Here is a 22,188-nt window from a genome sequence, read left to right as displayed (position 1 = left end):
GGTGGGGGAGGAGGAGCAGGAGCCAAGGTTACCCACTCCCACCTCCAGCACTGCAGCAGCGACTCGTGAATCACGGCTCTGACAGCGCTGACTTGCTGCATCAGTCACATCACAGACACTTCAACCCAAAATATTCCTCTACAGAAAGGAAGGGGAAACACAGGCCGATTATGCCAGTCTCATTTACATGCTTAGCTGGGAGAAATTCAATGCCTGGCTCTGTCTCAGGCAGCTTCACGCTCCCTTCGAGGGCGTCATCGTCTCCTGCAGAGCAGACATGCAGCCACCTCCTCCCCTTTCCACCTGGCCAGAGTTATTTGCCCTCCAAGGGCGACCTGAGCTGCTTGATTTAAGGCATCTTGCTTGTGTTTCTGTGCACCTACATCCCCAAATGGTGAGGGGTGGAAGAGAAACTGTAGGGAGAGCCTGACACCATTTGTTTGCTCCGTGGTCAACTGAGTGGTCAACTTTAAATCAGTTCAAATTGTTAGCCAGGAAAGACTTTGAAAAAGTGATGGTTGTATCAAAGAGATGAGCCACACTGTGTGAGAGGCCTGAGAGAGTCTGTAGGGAGTTTGGGGTTGAGATACATCACAGGGCTTTGCTCGGAGTCCCCACATCCTCCAGGGTGGCTGCAGACACCCCTCCATGCCACAGGGGTGCACAGGGCCCAGCTTTTCCTGCTCTGCCAAATCCAAAAGGGACATTTCAGAGCTCTTTAAAGCAAAGATTGACTCCAATGCAATGTGATGCAGCAGGAGGGAGTCCTTTAGAGAGTCACTGCAGTCACCCAGGCGGCCTGGCACAGTGGATCCTGCACTAACGGGATGTCTGCTCCCACAGCCAAGTGTCAGATGGTGCATCTGGGGAGCAGAAATCATGGAGAGAGCTCAGAGAGAGAACAGGCAGCCAGGGGAAGGCTTGTGATGTCCTGTGAATTGCACCAGCTCCAGCTGAACACCATTTCTGAGCGTTAGAGGCAATTAAATATCAAGATCGTTTACCAGACGAGGTTCTGTCCACCAGCACATCGAGTCTTTAAGATGAAAGCAGATTTCTTTATGGAAATTTGTTTTAATGCTGCTCCTGGGAAAACAGTCTGCAGCCTGTGTCCAGGGAGGTCAGGAGCCTCCCAGCATCCCAGCCTGGCAGCCTCAGCCGAGCCCGGGGTTTTAGTACCTGCCGTGAATTAACACAGCCAGAAAATGCCTCCCAGGGCTGGGGCTTCTCTGCTCCCTCTTGCACAGTCACCACACCATTACATAACAAATAATCACTGAAACAGGCCAACGACACATGATTTTTGTTGTTGTCCCACTCTCACCTCGTGGGAGCCAGCTGGAAACAAGCGGTGCCTTGAGCTTCTGGAGCAATTCTCCCAGCAGGATCTGAAGGATTTCTCTATTTACTAACAAGCAAAGCCTTTTTACACACAGCCTTGTGCCAGTTTAGCCGGGACCACGAGGCCGCCTTGGAGACACTCTCATTTCTGTTTGTTTTAACTTATTCCCAATCATTTTAATGCAAATCAAATAAGCCTGGTTGGAGTCAAAATAATCAACATCTGCACCAAATCAGCTGCCTGGCTCGGGGCGATGCTCGAGCCTTGTGTAGGTGCTTCATGTAAAGAACTCAGAACTTTATTTACCTCCCTCATAAAAAAATAACAACTCTAACTCCTCCCCATCCCTGGAAGTGTTCCAGGCCAGGTTGGATGGGCCTTGGAGCAACCTGGTCTAGTGGAATGTGTCCTGCCCACGGCAGGGAGAGTGCAACAATATGGTCTTTAAGGTCCCTTCCAACCCAAACCATTCCATGATTCCAGGAACATCCGAATCCATCCCACGGGCTCCCTCTGAGCAGTGTTTTATCCCATGAGTGACTTCATCATGTTCCTGGGGATGCTGATGTGGGAAAGCCTTGCCCAGAGCAGTGAGGTGGCAGAGCCTGTGCTTCCCTTTTCCTGGTTGACATCATGGGAGCCAGAGCAGAAAGCTGGGATAACTGGAGCCATCAGAGCCTCTTTGAAGCTGGAGAGGAGGGGAAAAAAATGACTGAGCTGAACAGCCAGCAAAGACAACAAACAAAAGGCTTTCTCGGGTAGGAAATCATCTCCCTGGCTCCTGCAGCTTTGGCTGAGCAAAGATTTCAAGGGCTTGTCCCAAAATGTGGTGTTTTGCCCCATCCCTCCTCCCGTGTTCTGGGTACCGGAGGCTGCACTGGATACTCGGCTCATCATCCCTGATGTTACCAGGGGGCTGGATGGCAGTGACATCCCGGGATCATGGCTGGGCTCAGGGAGCTCAGACCCATCAAAATGCCAGTTCTGAGCCCCAGGCCTCCCGAGGGAGCCGTGGGGGCTGACCTGGAAACATTACTGGGCTGGAATGAGACCCCTGTGACCCAGGAGAGATTTCCTGGAGCGGGGTTGAGGCTTTCCCAGTGAAACACATGCCAGGGAGGCTCCATGGTGGGAGCAGAGGGTAATCCTGGAGTGGGAAGTGGAAGGAAGACACCACAACACGGGCAAGGAGCAGAAGCAGAGCAGATGAAGTCCTGGGATGGCCACAGGTTGTCATCAAACCTCTTCATCTCCACTTCCCAAAGGGAAAGGCAGGTGTTACACCTCCCTTCAGCCCCGGGCTGAGCTTTGTGGCTGAGAGGTGTGTTCCCAGAGGAAAAGGCAAATCCCCCTGGAACAAATAAATAATGCATGTAAACAAGGGTTCCTAATACGTTTTGTTTTGTTATTTGCTGCTATTCATAAGTTATGTTAATCCCAATGAACTTTATTCAGCTGTAATGGAGCTGCCTGTCCTCTCCTCCCTCGGTGAATGCCAATTGTGCTCAAGTGGTGGCTAAATGAGCCATCAAAGGGAAGGGCTCTGGTAGCAGGTGATCTTCTCTACCTAACAGATGGCCTTGTAGCACAAATATTGGTCACATGTGTCGGGCTGGGGAGATAAAACAAAGCAGACCACAAAAACTCCTCCTAATACGACCATTGATCTGAAGGATTGCTGAAGGAAAAGGAGTCTCTCAGCAGATTCCTTGATTTTTGCACATCTTCCAGAGTCCTCTTCCACCTGGAGCTGCCCTGGTGAGTGTTTGGGGTGATTCCCACTGCAGCAAAGTGCTGGGGACCAGCCTATGGCATTCCTCAGCCATGTCCATGGGCATCCCCACAGCAGCATCTCTGGAGGCAGAAAGGTTGGAAAGACCTTGAAGGGCTTTTTTCATCACCAAGTTTGCTGGAAAGTCACATCCCTGCACAAAATAAATCAGAGATTGGTGCAGCGATGCCCTGCCATGGGCTGGTCCCCAGCCAGGCACAGGCATCCAGAAATACACCTGGAAAGCAAGGTACAAAGTGTATTTCAACCACCTTCAGCGTCCTCAGAGCCCAGAATTTGGAGAAGGAACAAAATCTCTAAAGCTTTGCAATGAAGAGCTGAAGTTAAGCTGAAGAGCTGCAGCCAGAAAGGGTTAAAGGGACGTGGGATGCTGCAGGATTGTTTCTTCTGCTTCACTAAACCACTGTTCAGATGGAAAAAAAAAAAAAAAAGTTAGCTTTCCTCCTTCAAGAATGTAAATGTTGGGTATTTTATCAAGTGATTTCTTCAGCCCTCAAGCCATTCTTCAATTTGAAATGCTAGATTGAAAAAAAAAAATGCAGAGAAGAGAGAGAGAGAGAGAGAGAAAGAAAATATTTCCACAGCCCAAGAACACTTTGCAGACATTATGGAAAATGTTGCCTGTTTTGTTTCCTCTAGTCACTGAACCAATCTTTCGCATTAAAATCAGCATAGTAGTAAATAAACATGTTTTCTCTCGCCCCGGAGCCATTCTGAGACATCAAATGGTACTTAAGAAATGTTTCTTTCTCCATCACAGAGCGTTTTTAAAATGTCCATGGCTGAAGGGAGGGAAGATGCTCCCCGGGCTGGAGCATTAACAGGCTCTCTGCTCTTCTCTCCGAGCTGGGGAGGCCCCGGGCCAGTCCCAGAGCTCAGATTTTCTCTCCTGTTTGGAGGAAGAACAGGAGTTTTCCGTGCAGCTCCCCATGGATGTAGCTGAGTTTCCTGTGACCCTTGGAGGGGTGCTGGGGGCTTCCAAAAGCCACGTCCCTGTGCTGAGCTGAAGCATCTTGGGGCGACACAAATGACCTGAGTCGTGTCCCCACATCCTCTCTGACATGGGGATGACCTGGTGTGGGCTGTGGTGCTCAAGGAGGGACAGGTGGATGGTGCTGGTCATCCCACAGGGGTCTTTGCCCCAAGGAGCAGACCCAGGAGGTGGATGGGGTGTTTTGGGCACCCCCTGGGGCATCTCCTGTGCCAGGGAGAGCTCTTGCAGGAGGTATTTCATATATTCCACATGTTTGAGCTGGAATGAAACTCAGCAGCTCTGCTCTGCTGGCAGGTGGCCAACAGGGACACCATTACCCAACTCCCTTCTCCATGGGATGGGGGGTGGGTGTCCATGCAGGTGCAGAATCATGGAATCACAGACTGGGTTGGGTTGGAAGGGACCTTAAAGATCATTCAGTCCCACTCCCTGCCATGGGCAGGGACACCTTCCTCTATCCCAGGTTGCTCCAAGCCCCGTCCAGCCTGGCCTTGGACACTTCCAGGGATGGGGCAGCCACAGCTTCTCTGGGTAACCTGTGCCAGGGCCTCCCCACCCTCACAGGGAACCATTTTTTCCTAGTATCTATTCTAAATCTACCCCCTTTCAGCTTAAATCCATTCCCCCTCTTCCTATTACAGTTCCTGAGGAACTGATGTCGAGATGCTTCAATGAAAACCAAAGGAGGGCAGCTGGGAACGTCACATTTGAAGGGAATACAACTGCTCTGTCTCACAATGCAGTTTTGGGACATGTTTCTCATGCATCATTTCTAAAAAAAAAACAAACAAAAAACCCTCGATTTTATCTTGAGCAGAAAAGAAAATGTGTTTGTCCTGACCTGACACTGTTTTTTTAAAGTGTCAAGTGCTAATGAAATTCCTCAGCCTTGAGCAGTTCTAGGCATCCGATGTTGATTTTTAAAATATGGGGATATTTCACTGCGGATTTTAAGGCAGCCTCGAAATGATAAATGTTTCGGGAGAGCGAGAGGAAAGAAACTTCCAGATTCCCAGAAGTTCTGCCCCGATCTCGCATGCAAAGCAGGCAGCAAACAGAGGGGTCGTAAAGAGGGGCTTTGTTACTCCTTTGAAATGTGTTTAGCAGAGCCAGGCCAGCACCGCGCACTTTCATCATGCAAATGTGCTGATTTTCATATTTTGGGCTTAGAGGAGCAACAAAGCAAAATGTCTTTTTATTTTTTTTAGGCTGGAGGACGAGATCTGGAATGGAAATGTGTCCGCAAGGCTGGAGCAGCCCCACCTCAGATAACTCTGCTTTTTGTCCCTGATGCTTTAAAAGGCTTTTCCTGCTGGAGAAGGGCATGGAAGAAGGGGCAGCCCGGGATATTGGGAGCTGGGGGCCCACAAAGACCAAAACTCCAGTGGGTTTTCCCAGGGATGGAAGCTCTGGGCCCCCTGGGTCTCCCTTGGTGCTTCCCTTGAGTGGTGGGGATGGAAGAAGGTTCCAGAGCTGGGAGTGCTCCCTGGGGATGCAGAATCCCAGTGGATGCAGCCAGTGGGAATGGGAGATGCCCATGGTGCAAAGTTCAGTAAATGCACCAAGGCTGATAAAATCAAAGAAAAAAAATTATATGACGAATAAAGTAACAAAATAAAGGAATAAGGGTGAATAAAACCAAAAGGAATAAGGTTAAATGAAAAAAAATATAAAACGAAGGGAAAAAATAGGAAATGAAGTGAAAAAATAAGGGAAAAATAAATTAGAAATAAGAAATTACAATGAAATAAAAAGGAAATGACAAAATGGAATGACAATAAAAAAAGAAAGAAAAAAGGAAATAAAATATGAAATAATAAAATGAAATAAAATTTAAAGCAACAATAAAATAGAGTAAAAGGATAAAGTGAATAAATAAATAGATGATAAAATATAAAGCGATAATAAAACAAAATAATGGAGTAAAATAGATTAAAAATAAGTGAAATAAAATATAGCAAAAAATAAAATAAAAATAGAATAAAATAAATACATAATAAAAGAAAAATAGAATAAAATGGAATAAAATAAATAAATAATAAAATAAAATTTAATAAAAATAAAATAAAAATTAGATGGAAAATAAAAGAAAATAAAAAATAAAAATAAAATAAAATAAAAATAAAATAAAAATGAAATAAAATAAATAAAAATAAAATTAAATAAAAAAAATAAATGAAATAAATGAAATGTAATAAAATAAATAAAAAATTTAAATAAATAAAGAATAAATGAAATGAAATAAGTAAGAATGAAATAAAATAAATAAAAAATAAAATGAAAAATAAATAAAAAATAAAATAAATAAAAATAAAATAAATAAAAATAAAATAAATAAAAAATAAAATAAATAAAAATAAAATAAATAAAAAATAAAATAAATAAAAATAAAATAAATAAAAAATAAAATAAATAAAAATAAAATAAATAAATAATAAAATAAAATAAAAAATAAAATAAAATAAATAAAAAATAAAATAAATAAAAATAAAATAAATAAATAATAAAATAAAATAAAAAATAAAATAAAATAAATAAAAAAAATAAAATAAAAACAAATAAATCAAAATAGAATACAATGAGTAGCATAAATTAAAACCCGAGGGAACGATCCCGGTTCCCGCCCCGTTCCCGGGCCGTGCCCGCCCCTCCCGCGGCCCCGGTGGGGGTGAGCGGGGCCGGGGGCGTTCGGGGGTCCCGCCCCCCGCGGCTCCTCCCGCCGGTGCCCCCGGAGGGGCCGGTGCCGCCCCCCTCGCCCCGTCCCCGCCCGCCCCCGGCGGCCCTGGCGCGGAGCCGCTGCCGGTGCCGGTCCCGCCGGGCCGGTCTGTGCGGCGGCTGCCGGCGCTGCTGGGCGAGGTCAGGGAAAGTCCATGTGAGGAGCGGCTGGAATCACTTCCTGCCGCCGCCCGGCCCCGCCGCGCCAGGCCCAGGGCAGCCTCGGGGGCCGGCGCCCCGCAGGTGAGCGCCGCGCCGGGACCCCGCGCTCGGGGGGGGACCCCCGGCCGGGCACCCCCGGCCCCGCACCGAGCCCCCGGCGCCGCCGCAGCGCCCGGACCGCCCGGGGGGGCGCGGGGGCTTCGGGGGCTTGCGGGGGGGGACGCGCACATCGCGCCCTCCGCCCGCATCCTGCGGGGGTCCCCGGGGGGCTCGGTCACACCGCGGGGTGCGGGGGGTGCGCGGGTTGGGAGGGGAAGGGGGGACACCCCCCCGCCCGCACCCCCGGCGTGGGGAGCGGGGTTTGGGGGGGTCGCGGAGTTCCTGCCGGTCCTGCAGCAAGGTGGGAATTGGGGGGGTTGTTGGACACCCCCCCCAACCAACCTTGGAGGGGCTGCGGGGCTGAAGGTCGGGATCGGGGATAAATGCGGACTTTTCGCTCCCGCGGGGAGGAAAACGCTGTGAAAGGGGGGATATTAAAAAGGAAAAGGCGGCGGAACGCTGGAATTGGGGGTTGGGGGAGGATCCCCGAGTCGGGGGGGGGGGGAAGTGCCCCCCTGGAGGGGGCTCATGGGGGGTCTCGCTATGGACTGTGCCCCCCATCCCGGTGCGGGGACCCCTCTGTCCCGAGGGGCTCCGTGAGCTTCGTGGTGGAAAAACTGGGATAAAAGAGCTGGGTTTGGATCTGGGGAGCGCCGGCGCTCCCCTGCCCACTGCAGCTGCTGTAGTTACAGCGCTCAAGGACTTCTCCAAACATCTTCCCTGCCGTAGGAAAACCCAACGCCAGCGGTACATCGCGTGCTGCTCCCGCCGGCCCGAGCGATGGCAAAGTGCAGGATCACTTCCAGCCAAGCCTCCATTACCCGCCGGGTCATTAATTTGAATATTCCCTTTTCTCTCCCCCCTCCACCCGCACCCCCCCTTCCTTTCCGGAGGCATTTGCGAGGTTGCGGGCGGCTTGATGTGCTCTGTGCCTGCCAAGTGTTTGCCTCTCGCCCTGGGTAATTGAGGGGCTGGCGTGCCGGCTCACCTTCTCCAGCTGAAATATTAAACAGCAGGAGAAGCTGGAATCGGTAAACAAACCGGGAAAATTGCTGCTTCTCCATGGGGAGAGCTGGGGAGACTCTGGCAGAGGGGTCCCCGGGAGACCCAGTCCTGCTCCAAACTGCAGCCTCCCAGCATGGCTAAGCCCAAATTTCCTGCTCTGAAATTATATAAGTTTTTCACCAAAAAGAATAAAGCTGAGCTGTTCCTTATGAGCTGAGTTGCTGAGGATAATAAGTCTGTGACCCCAAGGTGCGGATAATGGAGGTGATAGTAGCTGGATTTGAAGTAAGCGGCAAATATAAAATAATTAGGGTTCTTCTCCTCCGGAGAATAAATGTCCTTCTGTGGTTGTAGCTGCTGTGTTTTGGGTTTTTTCCTCCTGCAGAGGCCTTTTAATTAAGGCTTCATGGGGGAAAAGCTGTCGCATTGGGACACTGGAGGGTGGGGATGGATTTCTGGAACTTAAAATTTGTCAAAAAGCCCTCCCAAGGCAGCTGGAAATACAGACAGTGGGGTAAATGCAGGCGTCAGGGCAGGAGCAGGGGGGGGTCTCTGCAGCATTGGAGGGGTCCCACTGGGACCCTTGCTGTGTTGGCTGGGCTGTGGCTTTGCAGAATTCCCCAAATTGTTGTTCAGGGCTGCCCAAACTTTCCCCAGAGCCCCCCTTGTTTTAGCAGATGGATGCCATTAGCTAAGGTACATGCGTTGATGCTGGATCACTTTGGAAGTGATATTTTTGGAGCCCTCTGGCAATATAAAAGCCTTTTCCTTTCCCCAGCCGTGACTCTGTGCTTTCCTGAGGGAGTCTGCTGGGATTTGGGGCAGGAGGGTGGATTTTGCTTCCTCTCAGCAGGTACCAGTGACAGGTCCAGGGGACACAGAGCATCCTCACTGCTGATAAGTCCAGGGAAGGAAAAAATCCCCTCTCCTTGAACTTGATCCTGCCTGGAGCATCCAGGTGAGTCCCTTCTGGCCTGGGCTTTGGCTCCAATCCCAGCTGGAGTGTCGGGAGGTGTGAGGCCGTTTGCGGCGTTGCCGGTCGACGCTCGGAGAACAAGAGCCAAGAAACCTTCTGCCAGAGCCTGACCCATGCAGTGAGCTCTGGGTTGGCTTGGGAGAAACCTCCAGACTGGCCTGTGCTTTCCCAGCCGGGGACACAAACCAGCTCACCTTGGAATGGAAATATTTATCTCAGACTGTCTTGTTCTCAAAGGCCCTTGGCCCTGCCAGGCCTTCTGGAGGGCTCATGCCGGGCTCGGCAGGGATGTGCTGGCCCTGGTGACACACCAGGACTGAGCTTGGCACTGGGGTGACGTGGATTGGGGACAGACAGCACGGAACAACCTGTGAAAGGGTGCTGGGACTCAGCTCCTGCTTTGCTCTGTGTTTAAAAATACTCAAGCCTGACAAAATGGGGTTAGAAGGGAGGGTTCAGCCATGGGTTTGAATTTTTCCAGGTTTTCTGAGCCAGCAGCTTTTCAGGTGGGGAAATAGGGTGGGATGTGCTGGGCCGAAGGGAACTGCTCCCAGAGAGCTCCAGGGATGCTGAGGAGCAGGGGGGCTGCACTTTAATGGCTTTCCCCCCCCCCCTTTTCCTACCTTTCTTTGAGTTTACTTGAATGCAATGTAAGAAATAAAACCCAGGCATTCAGCTGGAGGAAATGAAAGGGAATTGTGAGGTCCCTGCCATACCTAATGGCCAGAGCGAGCATCAGATCTTGCTGCAATTAGGCTTCAAATCGAGCTGAGCCTGTGTTTGGCATCCAAAGAGCAGCTTCCCAGCCCATTTATTCCTCATCCAGGGAAGTGGCAGCGGATCCAACAGCCCTCAGCACCCACTGGGATGGGCACACCTACAGGAGGGTGGTGTGGGGTTTTTTTTTTAATTATTAAATCAAGCCTGTAAAGCAATTGAGAAATAGGTGAAGCATGCTTAAAAGAGGGTGAGGCTGTTGGTTTTCTCTACCTGACTTTATTTGTGAAGTGACAGGAATTTTGACAGGCTTTGTGTCTTTTTTAGCAAATCAAGTGTCATGCCAGGTTTGCCTGTGGATGAGATCATTTGCAAAATATGTTTCCCAGCTTGCTTCAGGCATAATTCATTGTGTCAACTGCAATTGCTCATTTGCTAGGAACTGTGATTCATTAGCGGTTTATTTTTTGTTGGGGTTTTTTTTTTGGGTGGTTTTTTGTTTTATTATTTTTTTTTTTAAGTCCAACTTGTTTTCAAGCGAATGTTTGGAGGCAGCGCAGGAATTTTTAAAAAAAAAAAAATAAATTAAATCTTGCATTCTTTGTACCCGCAAATTCTGCTGCTAAGGGGAAAACTTGCTAAAATGCTGTGATCCCAGGGAGGGAGAGGCAATCCCAGGCGAGCTCCCCGGGCAGGATTGCGCTCGGGTTTGTCATGTGGTCGCTCCTAAATGGGGACGGAGGTAATAAAAATCAGACTGCTGGGACAGAGCCTGCCATGTAGATGATGGAAGGAGCCTGTGGAGCTGCTTCCTCCTCTTCCCTGCTGAGGGGCTCAGCCTGGTGAAGGTTCCCCCACTCCCCCTCATCCCCAGGTTTGGGCAGAGGTTGCCCCAGGAGGGATGAGGGGGATGCTGGTGTGGGCAGCCCGTGCACGAGGTGTTGGGGCAGTGGTGTCGGGAGCAATTATTTGTTACGGTGACCGAGACCCCCCGAAAGCTCAGGGCTCAGTGGGATAAAATGAAGATAAATAGCCCTTGGCACAGGTTTTGTGCTGTGTGTGTTCCCGGGGCTGCTCGCAGCCGGCGCAGTTTGGCCTCGGGCTTTGCAGAGGTCCTCACGTCGGACTTTTAAAAGAATTTTGCGTGTCAAGTACATTTTTGTGTGTTAGATTTCCTATGAAGACAAATAGTTCAGTGCATTTTTTTTCCCCTAGGTGGGTGGATTGGGGGGGGTGGGTGGCAGGAATGGCTGCTCCTGCTTCAGCAGCCACAAACTACCCTCCCCTAACAAACCAGTCTGTGTGGGCTGAATAAATTGATACACTTCTCACCAAAAGATTGATTTTATTTAAAAATCCCCCAACCTTCTAAGTGATTATGAACTATACATTTAAGCATAAGTAACTTGACAGGTTTGTTGGTTTTTTTTCCCCCCCGTGCAACAGTTCTCTGTAAAACACTCTTAAAATGTTTTAGGGTTTTGGGGTTATTTTTGCTGAGTGTTTGTACGTTCTTCGTGTTCTCCTCCCAGTTTAAGGTTTTTAGAAGCCGGAAAAAATTAGGAGAGGGGGAGAGAGAGCACAGGAACGTGGGGAGTCTGCTGACTTCTGGCGCACCGGCGCCGTGCCCGAGCCCTGCCAGTTTTGCTGCAGAGCCCAGTGCCAGGAGCGAAGGGCAGCGGAGCGTGAGGGGAGGGAGGTGACTCCATCAGAGTGACCATATATAGTCACTGGGATGAGATTAAACACTTCACCTCCCGGTGTCATCCCCGCGGCCGTAAAGCCAATATCAGGATCTATTAATCATTCGTTAAAACAGCAGGAGAAGATTCCTGCTCTCCTGCGCAGCACCTCGTTTGTAGCAGTCAGGGCTCTTCTGGGCGTATCGATTGGGGGAGAGGAGCCAGATGTTTTTCATCCCTGGGTGTCTGGGGCGGGGAGGGTGGGGGGGACGAGTTTCAGCAGCACAGTGGCATGTGCAGAGAATTGCAAGTTAAGTGGGGGTGGAGGTTGTGCTTCCTCGGGCTCGTGGGCTCGGTGGCAGAGCCGTGGTGGGCCCTGTGTTCGGGTGCCAGCGCTGGCTCTGCTCCACACACCCATTCCCATCGTGGTATCCACTGGGGAAGCATATGGCAGCCTTGGAGATATATATATATATATATTGTGTGTGGGGGGACATGTTTTACATGCCAGTTCTCCCTGTCATAGGACAAACATTTACGCTCCGATTATACGAAGCATTAGGAAAACGAGGATTGGGTTTGGAGGGAGCATCGTTCCCTGCAGGGAGGTTCTGGGAAGTGCTGTTTGGTGATGACATGGCAGAGGAGTGGCAGTGTTTCGGTGCTCAGAGCTCTGGTGGCATTGTGCTGCACAGAGGTGTAATGTGCAGGTGTATAAATAGAGGGTTGGTGCTTCAAGGTGTGCCATGCAGAAGGCAGTGCCCAAAAGAGATGGGGAGCGAGGATTTATACACTTGAAGGTGGTTAAAATGACTTGATTTCCAAGGGAAGAGGCCTGGATAGCACTGGTGGGAGACTTCCAGTGGGATAGGATGTACCTGGCTGGCCTGGAGCACCATGGATCCCTCCTGGGAGAGGTGCTTCTCTTAGATGCAAAACTCATGGCTGAGATCCTGTGGGAATGAAATTCCCAGGAGTAACCCCTCTCCATAGGTGTCCCTTCACTAGCAACCTGTCTGTGCACTGCACCAGCTGCAGCGACCCTAAAGGACTAAACCTGAGCAGGATTTGGTTGTTGTGTTGTGGTTGGAATCACATTCTCACTGCAGATGTAAAGTTGATGATTTGCTAATGGTCATAAGGAGGGGCTGTATCCCTCTGACCGGATCTTGTCCCTTCTTGCAAATTCTGATGGACTGTGAGGGAAAACACTGTGTTTTTTGGATCACCCCTGGAGCTGCAGCCCAGCCCCACGGGCAGGTGCCGGCGACTGCGTCGCTCCCTCCTTCCTACAAACAAAACTTGTTTGAAACTTCATTTGTCTGCTCCTCAATTATCCTCTCCTTCTGCGCCTCCCTCCGTTTAGCCGTGCTCACGCCATCAATGCCCATGCTTAATGAAACATTATTGCTTAGGTTTAATTGTCTTCTAATTAAGTGAAATAAAATTCTGCGCGGCGGTGGCGGCAGCGCCTCTCCCGTCTGTGGATTCTGCTGTGGTTCCACCTGAGCCCGTGGTGGTGCTGTTCAGGGGTGATGGACAGCAGCAGCCACCTCCTCTGAATCTGCTGCTCCTCTGTATCATCCTGGTTAAATTAGATTAATTTCCAGGCTTAGAGCACCCTTTTTGGGGACAAATTTAAGCATTTGGTAATGCTGCTGGGGTTATTGCTTCAGCACAACCCTGCTGAAAGACACCTGGGCAAGACAAAAACAGGGCATGCAAGTGTAGCACTGAATTTTTGACTCTTGTCTGAGCACGGTTTCTACTCTTAATGCATCATTAACATGGTTTCCTGCATTGCATTCAGTTCCCATTACAGCACTCAGTTCCGTCTGTTAATTTTGGTATGTTGATATTTTTGTTGTCAGCAGTTTTTTTCTTTTTTGAAGCATATAAAACCATTAGTGTGAAAGAAGATTAAAAAGATACATTACAATTAAAATGTTAATGAAATCGGCATCATACAACTTTTGAAACCATTTAGGCATTAATCTTTCTTGGTCTCATGTCCATTAACTCGGGCGATTCTTATTCCACACTGACCCCTGCTGAGAGAGTCGTGCTATAATTGGATTTTTAAGAACTGGGGGGAAGAAAAGGAGGGCGAGAGAAAAGCCTTGGGAAAAAGTGGAAGTTGGGAAGGTTGCCTTAGCTTTCTGCATGGTGTCCATGGAAATGAACCTCATATAAACCAGCCCCACGGTTCCATCGCTCCCGAGTCCTGTGTTCTCCCCACCGGGCAAGTCTTGCCTGGGAAGCTGGGAATGCTGGTGTTGGAGGCTGGGGCAGAGCTCTGGGAAGTGCTGGGCTCCTTGGCAGCTGGCTGTCACCGTGACCTTGGGTAGGACACGAGCACCAGGCTCCGCTTTGGTTGATCCCAGTGTAACGTGAGCAGGGCCGGAGCCGGATGGTGAGAAGCCTTTTTAAGGCTCTCGGAGGAAGGGAATGGGAGAACAGCAAGTAATCACTTGCTGTTATGGCTTCAGCTTTCCCCCGTTCCTCCAGAATAGTATTTCTACATTTTATCTGTTTTGGGTTGGTTTTTTTTTTCAGCTTACACAATATTTGGGTGAGGGCCAGCCCCCCCTCCCCAGGAGAAAGAGGAGGATTGACTAATTCCCAGGCTGTGTAGTGAATCCAACAACGGGACTTCTTGACTCATCAGACAGCTCCCAGGATCCGTGCCACAGCTCCAGCAAGGCCATGGGCTGTGCTTGGCTGCTCCAAGGTCCAGCCCATCCAGAACACTCTGTGCTGGTCAGTCTGAGGCTTAGACTCACTCCTGGGCACCTTCTCCAGAGCTTTGCCTGTGCTGTCCAAGAACTTCACATCTCCTGCACCTCCTGTGGGATGCTGGATAAACTGGGAAGGGCAGGTCCTTTAGTGAAGAACACAACTGTCCTTCCCAGCATGGGGACGGGGTTTGGAGTTGTTGGGAGGGTGGGTGTGCTGCTGTCCCGGCAGGGATGTGCCTTGGGAGTGGATGAGCTGGAAGTCGAAGGATGAGAACATCCCGCTGAGGGAGGAGTGGAGTACCAGCCCAGCTCATGTTTATGCTGCAAGCATGAATTTTATTTTATTTTTTTTTTATAAAGAAAAAAGCCAAAGAGCACTGTGGAAGCTGCAGAGTTGTTGTCTCCCAGCCGCTCCGCTCTCCTCCCCACTCGCTGTTCCGTGTGTTACCACGCAGGCAGGGGAGCAGGGAGGGATGCTGGTGGGCTGACTGGGAAGCCCACTGGAGCTGAAACATCTGCAGGGCTCGGGAGAACACGCTGGCAGTCTTTGGGGGCTGGGTTCATGCCTTGTGAAGTGAGCCATGAAGCACAGAGCGTGCTGCTGGCACCGCATCACAGGGACGCGGGTGTTGGACGGCCGGGGAGATGGAAGTGCTTTCTTGGAACCATGGAATAGCTCTTTGCACACACCAGAGCCTGGGGTTTAATTGTTTTATTCCCTTTTTATGTGGGTAAAAAAACCAATTTATAATGTTGTTGTTTTGTGTCAAGGCATCTCGTGGATTTATAACCTGAGAGAATTTGGAGTGAGGATCCAGAATCTTCAAATAATGGCAGGAATGGGGGAGACCCTGCCCGGAGTGTGACCCATCCATGTCCCAACTCGTGCAGTTGGATGAACTGGGGATGTGTTTTGGCACAGGGGAGTGGTTTGTGCCTTTGGGTGAAACCAACAGTGTTTATGCCACTCAAGTTAAACTGCCTTTGGGAAGGGAAAGGAAACCAACCCACCAGAGCAACAATATCTCGGTGTGTTTGACCTGTCTCTGCCTTCCCATGCTACAGTCCCACTGGGATCCTGTACAAGGAGAGAATTCCTGGGAGCAGGAAGGCTGGCAGGCTCCCGAGGGTTACCTGGAGGTCTGGTCCAGAAGCCCTCAGAGGTGCAGGCAGGTGATGACCACCAGGATGGAGGTGGGAGCTCTGGTGGGTGTCACACTCTCCTTTTCCTGCGTGAGCTCCCCCTGCTCTTCCATCTCTCTGGGTGGTGGCAGACGTGCAGGCAGGGAACAAAGGCACTACTGTCTGGAATTCCTGGCTTATTTTATTGATGTGCAGTGGCAGTTGTAGGCCAAGGGAGAGGGAGCAAGAAAAAGCAGCCCTAGACATTCCCAGTGCGTGTCTGTGGCCCGGCACACAGGTGGGATTTCTAGCAAGGTGCATTTCTGTGCTGCAGATTGAACACACCAGAATCAATATCTGAGTCGTCCAATAAAATCTGTGGGAATTTCATTTCAACTCATTGCAAGCAATCTAATAACTGGTTTTTCAGGCAACTGTTAGGTTGTTTGGTTTTTTGAGGGTTTTTTTTTTTGGTGGTGTTTTTCCCTGAGCAACTGTAAAAATGTAGATTGAGCCCAATGTACTTGTAGTGCTTTGGTCTGGCAGTGTGAGCACTGAGCCCAAGGCTGGTTTGCTGTGGGGTCAGGCAGTGAGGGCTGGAGAACCTGTGCCACCAGCTCAAGGGGCCTGGCTCTGGGTGGTTTTCAGGTCTACTGATGGTGGCAATGCTTCTACTTCCAGACTGCAGCACTTTTATATCCTTACATGGTGGTGTTAGGATTTCTACTCCCATGTCCTTGAAGGTTCATGAATCAGTTTGGGGAGGAGCCTGAAATGCCCCATCCTGTTCTGCTCCCCAGCTGGGACCAGCCTGGAGAGGAGCACAGGTCTGGCTGCATCTTGAGTATCCATCCCTCTTCCTGGGCTGTCCAACAGTCCCAGCTCAAGACCCTTCCCAGGCTTGGGAAAGCACCTGAGCATTCCCTTGGGAGTCTGTGGCCACAGCAGAGCAGCTGGAGGTACCTGAGCCATGTGGTATCTCCATGAGTATTTCTACAATCCAGTTTAGGAAGTTTCCTCATTTACCTCCCCTTTAAGATCCCAATCTGGCTGTTGCCTCGTTTGTGAGTGCCTTAGGAGAGGTGTATCCTGCAGTACTTGCTGACTGATCTGGATTTGGCACAAGAAATGATGCAGAAGGGAGGATTTAACTTCTTGCAGTGGGACTTGGAGGGGGTGGAGAAACCAAGTGAACCTGCAGCCTGAGCGTGTCTGGTCCAGGCCATCACCCCACCACCAAGCTTAATTTATTTTTTTTTGCTTGGCCACCATCAAAATACAGAGGACCACTCCATGTACATGTGTCCACTGGTGATGTCCACAGTGCATAGTGTTGATTTTCAAGGGATTTTAAACAGCAAAAATATCCCAGTGGCCTTTACTGCTCTCTTGTAAGGTTTTAGAAAGTGAGTCATGATTTGTACGTTCTTTGCAGCCCTTGCACCTTCAAACTGGTATTTCCCCCCCCCCCTAGAATTCTTCAAGCACTTTCTGTGCAGTTCAATTGCAACATATTTATAAAGCAACACAAGTCAATGCCAAGTGCCAGCCCAGTTGCAACCATGCTCCTGCAGCCTCCCTTGGCCATGCATCACGGATAAGTGCTGTTGGAATGGTTTGGGTGTCCCACAGTCTGTCCCCTCCCCACCCTCCAGCCTGCTCCTGGCCTCCTGCGTGCCTCAGGAATGTTATGTAAAGCGTGATGTGCAGCATTAGCAACAGAAGTATTTGGTTCAGGCGGTTCCCGAGGCGGTTCCCACACCCTCGTGATCTCCGGAGCACACGTGCCGACGGCTGCCGGTGTTCGCTGGCACTTTGGAGAAGGTTTCCCTCTTGGCATCCAGGTGATGGTGGATTTGGAGCTTAGGAATTGAGTCTGGTGGTACCAGTGTGGATGGAGGTGTCAGTCTGGGGGAAGGAAGGGAGAGATTCGCTGGCAGACCCGTCGGAGGGAGGCTGGAGTGAGGTGTGGCGAGGAACTGCTGGACGCTCGTTAAAAGGTACGGAAAGGAGAGGATGGGATGGGGTGGAGGATTGTTGGAGGATTAACCTTCTTCCAGGTGGGGTGTTCTGGGACCTGACAACACACTGCCACACTGTCTGCCAGGATGGGGATGGAGGGTTTGTGCCCACAGTGCCAGAGCATCTGTTGGCACAGCTGGTGTGTGAAGACCCTGCAGAAACATCTGAGCGTGTTCGCGGGCTAATGACACTGTGACAGCCAAGCCACCAAGGGATGAGTGTCTGCAGAAATGCTCCCTGAAATGCTTTGTAGCTGGTCTGTGGTCTGAGAACTTTCCCTGCTGTTCTCCTGCCTGTTGCTGGATGTGGTTGGACAAACTCTGCAAGTTCCCAAAACTTGTTGACAAGGGGAATGATCCCGTGTGTCTGTGGCGGTTTCACACCGAGGGCAGTGGTTGAGCTGACATCTGAGAGGCTGTTTTCTCCTTGCCCTGACCGCACAGATCTGATATTTGAATTTTAGTCTTCGTTTTGTAGGTGGGAGAAGAACCACCCACCCTCCAGGCTGAATGATGCCCTGTTGTGTGTGTCACAGGCGTGGGTAGCACTGGCTGGACTATACGTACTTTCTGCATGTGGTCCATGGGCAGAGGCTGTGGGCACTGACTGTCTCTGGGGCACATCCTGGTGTTGGCACTGCAAGGCAACGCTCTTGGGAGCACAGCCTACACCGTGGATCCTGCTTCATGCTTCCCTCCAGATCTGAGGCAATGGATTGATCTGAGAGTTTCTTTGCCTCTCGTACGACTCCTGTATTTTATCGCCTCGTGCGAGGGCTGTCCCAGGAACCTCTCTCTTGTAGTTCAGGGAAGGTTAGCTCAGGTTTAAACCACTTGGTTGTGGTTGTTTAGTCTTAGTGACATATTAAGTATTTAATATCCAAGTGCATTAGCTTCCCACCCACATCCCCCGCTGCAGATGGGTTGAGGGAAATCGTCGGTGCCCACATCTATTAGGATGTTGCCCGGCATACTTGTATAAATGGCTTCCTCCTGGACCTCTGCTTTTATGTTTAGTTCCTGACCTAATTAGCCATGAACGATGGCGTTGGTGGAGATCTTGTGGCTGCATCAAACAGGGAGATTTCGGGAAGATCACTGCCTGCCAGAGGGGACACCTGGCACGGTGGGATGTGGCAGCGGCGTCACAGCCGTGATCCCTGGTGGCTCTGCAGCCAACTGGGCCAGAGCAGTAATAACCCAGCCTAACCAGTGTCCCCAGTCCCTGGTGGCAGGTAGGCCATGCCCTGGTGCTGCCACCTCCCCTCGGTGCTGGTGTGAGCAGAGAACCCGCCTTAATTGCTGCGGTGCATCTGATTGTGTTACAGCTTAATTTCCAGGTCCTTGCTTAACTCGTGCAGTACATCAGAGGCTCTTGTGAAATGTAATGTGCTGGAGCAGCAGCACAGGAAAAAGCTCTGCCTTCTGTGAAGCCAGACTGTTGCAGCGTAATTTGTTTTGTAAGATTTTGAAAGGCAGTGTTGCAATCTGTAACAGTAGAATAGTGGGAAGATGGTCAGGTGGTTCTTGGGACTTCAACAGACAGATTTCATGTCTGTGTGTTTTTGCAACACCTTTCTATAAAGGGAAACATAATTTAAAATATGATTACTTAGTGTTGTAACAGTCTTCTCAAACGTTTTTGCATTATGCAGAGATCATTATCAGAGGCTGATATTAACTTGCAAAGAATATTATGCAAATCATTCTCCTGTTCTTCTAAAAAGAAATTTCCTTCATAATGCAAAGCGTGACAAAAAAAATTGTGCAGAGGCTTTTGGCAAAATTACATTCAGAAGATGTAACAGTTTTTCTGCTTACTAGCACAATCCGTTTCTGCCTTTCCACTGGATTTGCTCAACTCAAGCTGATAAAGGCTGAATTTTAAAATGAGGGCTGGGGTTGGGGGGAGTGTGTTGTACCTCGTGGGTTCAGGAATAGACAGGGAGGTGTTTTGTGCTTAGATCGGTGTTTCAGACCTGTCCTGACAGTGATTACAGGCTCTGATGGTTCTCAGCTGTTCCTCCCTCTGGAATTATTTGGTGGTGTTTCGTATTCCGTGGGTTTGGGGTGCACAGCATCACCCTCACCCTGAGCAGTGCCCTGGGGGCACCAGGCTGAGATTCACCTTACAGGTCAGACTGCCCAGATGTGCAATATTACCCATTTATGGCTCTGTTTGGCCCCTCATCCTGAATGGGGGGCACTGTGAGTGATGGGAGGCTGGACCACGAACACCGGAGGTGGGATGGGTGGCCCTACCCTGAGGCCTCCCAGCCTTCCAGAATCCCAGAATCACTGAGGTTGGAAAAGACCCCTAAGATTGAGTCCACCCTGATCCCCAACTTGTCCCCCAGCCCAGAGCACTCAGTGCCACGTCCAGTCCTTCCCTGGACACCCCCAGGGATGGGGACTCCACCACCTCCCTGGGCAGCCCCTTCCAATACCTGACCACCCTTTCCAGCAAGAAATTCCTCCTGATGTCCAACCTGAACTTCTCCTGGCACAGCATGAGGCCGTTTCCTCTTATCCTGGTGTTACCTGGGAGAAGAGGCCGATCCCACCTCTCTACAACATCCTTTCAGGTGAAGCAAGAAGGTCTTACCTGAGCTTCCCTTTTCTCCAGCCTTGGCATCTTCCTTGCATTTCTCCAAGCATCAGCATGTTCCTGGAGGTAATCCTGGCCTGGCTGAAGTCATTGAGGATTTTACCACTGACTTCATCCCTCCTCCATATATTTTTTGTGTGTGCTACAAACTGGTTGTATCAGTTCAGAGCTGCCCCATTTCTCGCACAGAAACCAGACTCTCCTAAAATCGAGCGGATTGTTTTAGAGGTTTTGGATGTTCTGCTGTTGTTATGGATTGATTGACAAAAATAGACCCTAATAAATATTGTAAATGACTAAAATATTTGCAGGCTGTGCATTGCAGTCAGATTTGGAAAGGCTCATTTGCTGTAGAGCCCCGTTTTCCAGGCACTTAACACCAATTTATAAAAATGTACCATTTGTCCTGAATTTTTTTAAGGCATTTCTCAATACAAATTTGATTGAGAAAAGTCAGTAATATTCAGGCATGTAGATTGAATTACAGCGTTATAAAATGGCAGGCAGAGTTCTCCTGAAGATGGGAAGTTTTCAGGCTCCTTTTCTTGTGTCTGGTTAGATAACTCAATATTTAAAAATCAACCCAAATTAGATAAATAAGCTGGAAGTTGTAGTTAGCATTCGTCAAGCAACTTAGGCTGGATGTTCCAGCCCTGAGTGACTCCACCTCTAGCTGCAGGGTTTCCCTGTTATGAACGGGTGAATACTAATCCTTGTTTATTCCCTGCTGCAGAGAAGTGGATTTATCCGGAGTTTTCTGCCTTGAAAAGGAGCCCTCGGTGCGAGCGGGGTTGGGTGGGATGGACCCCTTGAATTCCACCCTTCACACCTTCTACCAACACCAAATACCTTTTCTGGGTGACACAGGGGAACTTTTTAACACCCCGAAAGTGGCCCCAGGGTGTGGTTGGGGTGTGATAATCAGAGCAGTGAGGCATTCCATGAGTTGGCTCTGCCCTGTGCTTCCCTGGGCATCTCCCGGGGTCAGACTCACTCCCGAAGGGAGCTGCTGGTTGGGTGTGGAACCCATGGATGAATTACTGGGAAAGGGTGACTTTTTTTTTTTTTCCCCCAAAGATTGTGTGGAAGGATGAATCAAAGCAGGGAGGTGTTTTATTCTAAACAGGATGGCAGAAAGGAATCTTTTTATCTCCTGGGTTTCTTTGTTTCTGGAATGTTTGGTAGCGCAGACTTGCTGGTGGAGCAGTGACAGACACATTCGTGCAGATCTCCTTCTGGTGCCCCCTTGAAAAGGCTGATGCTGCCAAACACAAATATTTAGCTCTAAACTTTTGTGGGGTTTTTTTTTCTCCCAAGGATGCCTCCTTTTGACTGTATTTCTTGGAGTTTTATGGTATTTCTTAGAAGACCATTTGCAGTGCTGATTATCAAGGCCAGGTTGGACGGGGCTTGGAGCAACCTGGGCTAGTGGAAGGTGTCCCTGCCCATGGCAGGGGGTGGGAACAAGCTGAACTTTAAGGTCCCTTCCAACCCAAACCATTCTGGGATTCTGTGATTCCCTTTGTTTTCCCCCTTTTCCCAGTTAACCTCATTTCAGACTGTTCATATCCACAGTGGCTTTTATTCTTTACTGCTCTACAGGTTTTCTATTCCTACCTGCCTCACTATAACCATGTTCTCACCATCAGTCATTAATAAAACCAAAGCAGAGGCCAGCGTGATCTGCTGCTCCCTCTGTGTCTGCTGGAGGGAAACTCTTCCCAACAGAGGGAAAATTACAGCTGGTTATGGAAATCATGGGGAAGGGAAAAAAATAGGATTCACACCTGGTTTAATTTGTGGGTTTATGTCTTGGATATAAGTTATACCAATGCATAGCACAGGTTATTTTAATGTGAATTATGGGCTTGCCCTTCTCTGAGCGTGATGCCGCCTCATGATGTGGGAGCAGATATTATAACCTTGAAGAATCTTGTAGGACATAAAAGTTTTAATTAAAAATCTGGCTTGGTAGAGGGTATTTTGGTTTAGTATGAATGTCTTCATTTCTTTTGAAAAAAGAATTAAATGAAACCCTCAGTATTCCTCCTTTTTTTTTTTTTTCCCCTCTTTTTGATTTCCGCATATTTATTCTTGAAGTCGGAGCATTAGAAAATAATTGAGTAAAACAAAATCCACAAGGCTTCAAATTACCTCTAGCTTAATGTTTTATTTAAGAGGTTTGCTAACTGACATTCTTTATAATGAATTAGGT

At 49.2% G+C, this 22,188-nt stretch overlaps 1 protein-coding gene across 1 annotated transcript in view; it reads left to right on the top strand.

Annotated features, from left to right (window-relative positions):
• Positions 1-6,914: 6,914 nt before the first annotated feature.
• The window catches only part of NACC2 (NACC family member 2), a 57,584-nt gene continuing 42,310 nt past the window's right edge, over positions 6,915-22,188 (top strand). The window contains exon 1 of the mRNA XM_051807655.1: positions 6,915-7,086. The gene's annotated coding sequence lies outside the window, so the exon portion shown is untranslated. The remainder of the gene's footprint in view (positions 7,087-22,188) is intronic.

Source organism: Manacus candei, unplaced genomic scaffold (genome assembly GCF_025592945.1).
Source record: "Manacus candei isolate 608988 ecotype Guabito, Panama unplaced genomic scaffold, ASM2559294v1 h1tg000071l, whole genome shotgun sequence".
Classification (NCBI taxonomy): Eukaryota; Metazoa; Chordata; class Aves; order Passeriformes; family Pipridae; genus Manacus; species Manacus candei.
Note: the sequence above shows the minus strand (reverse complement) of the source record. Positions and strands in the feature narration are given on the sequence as shown.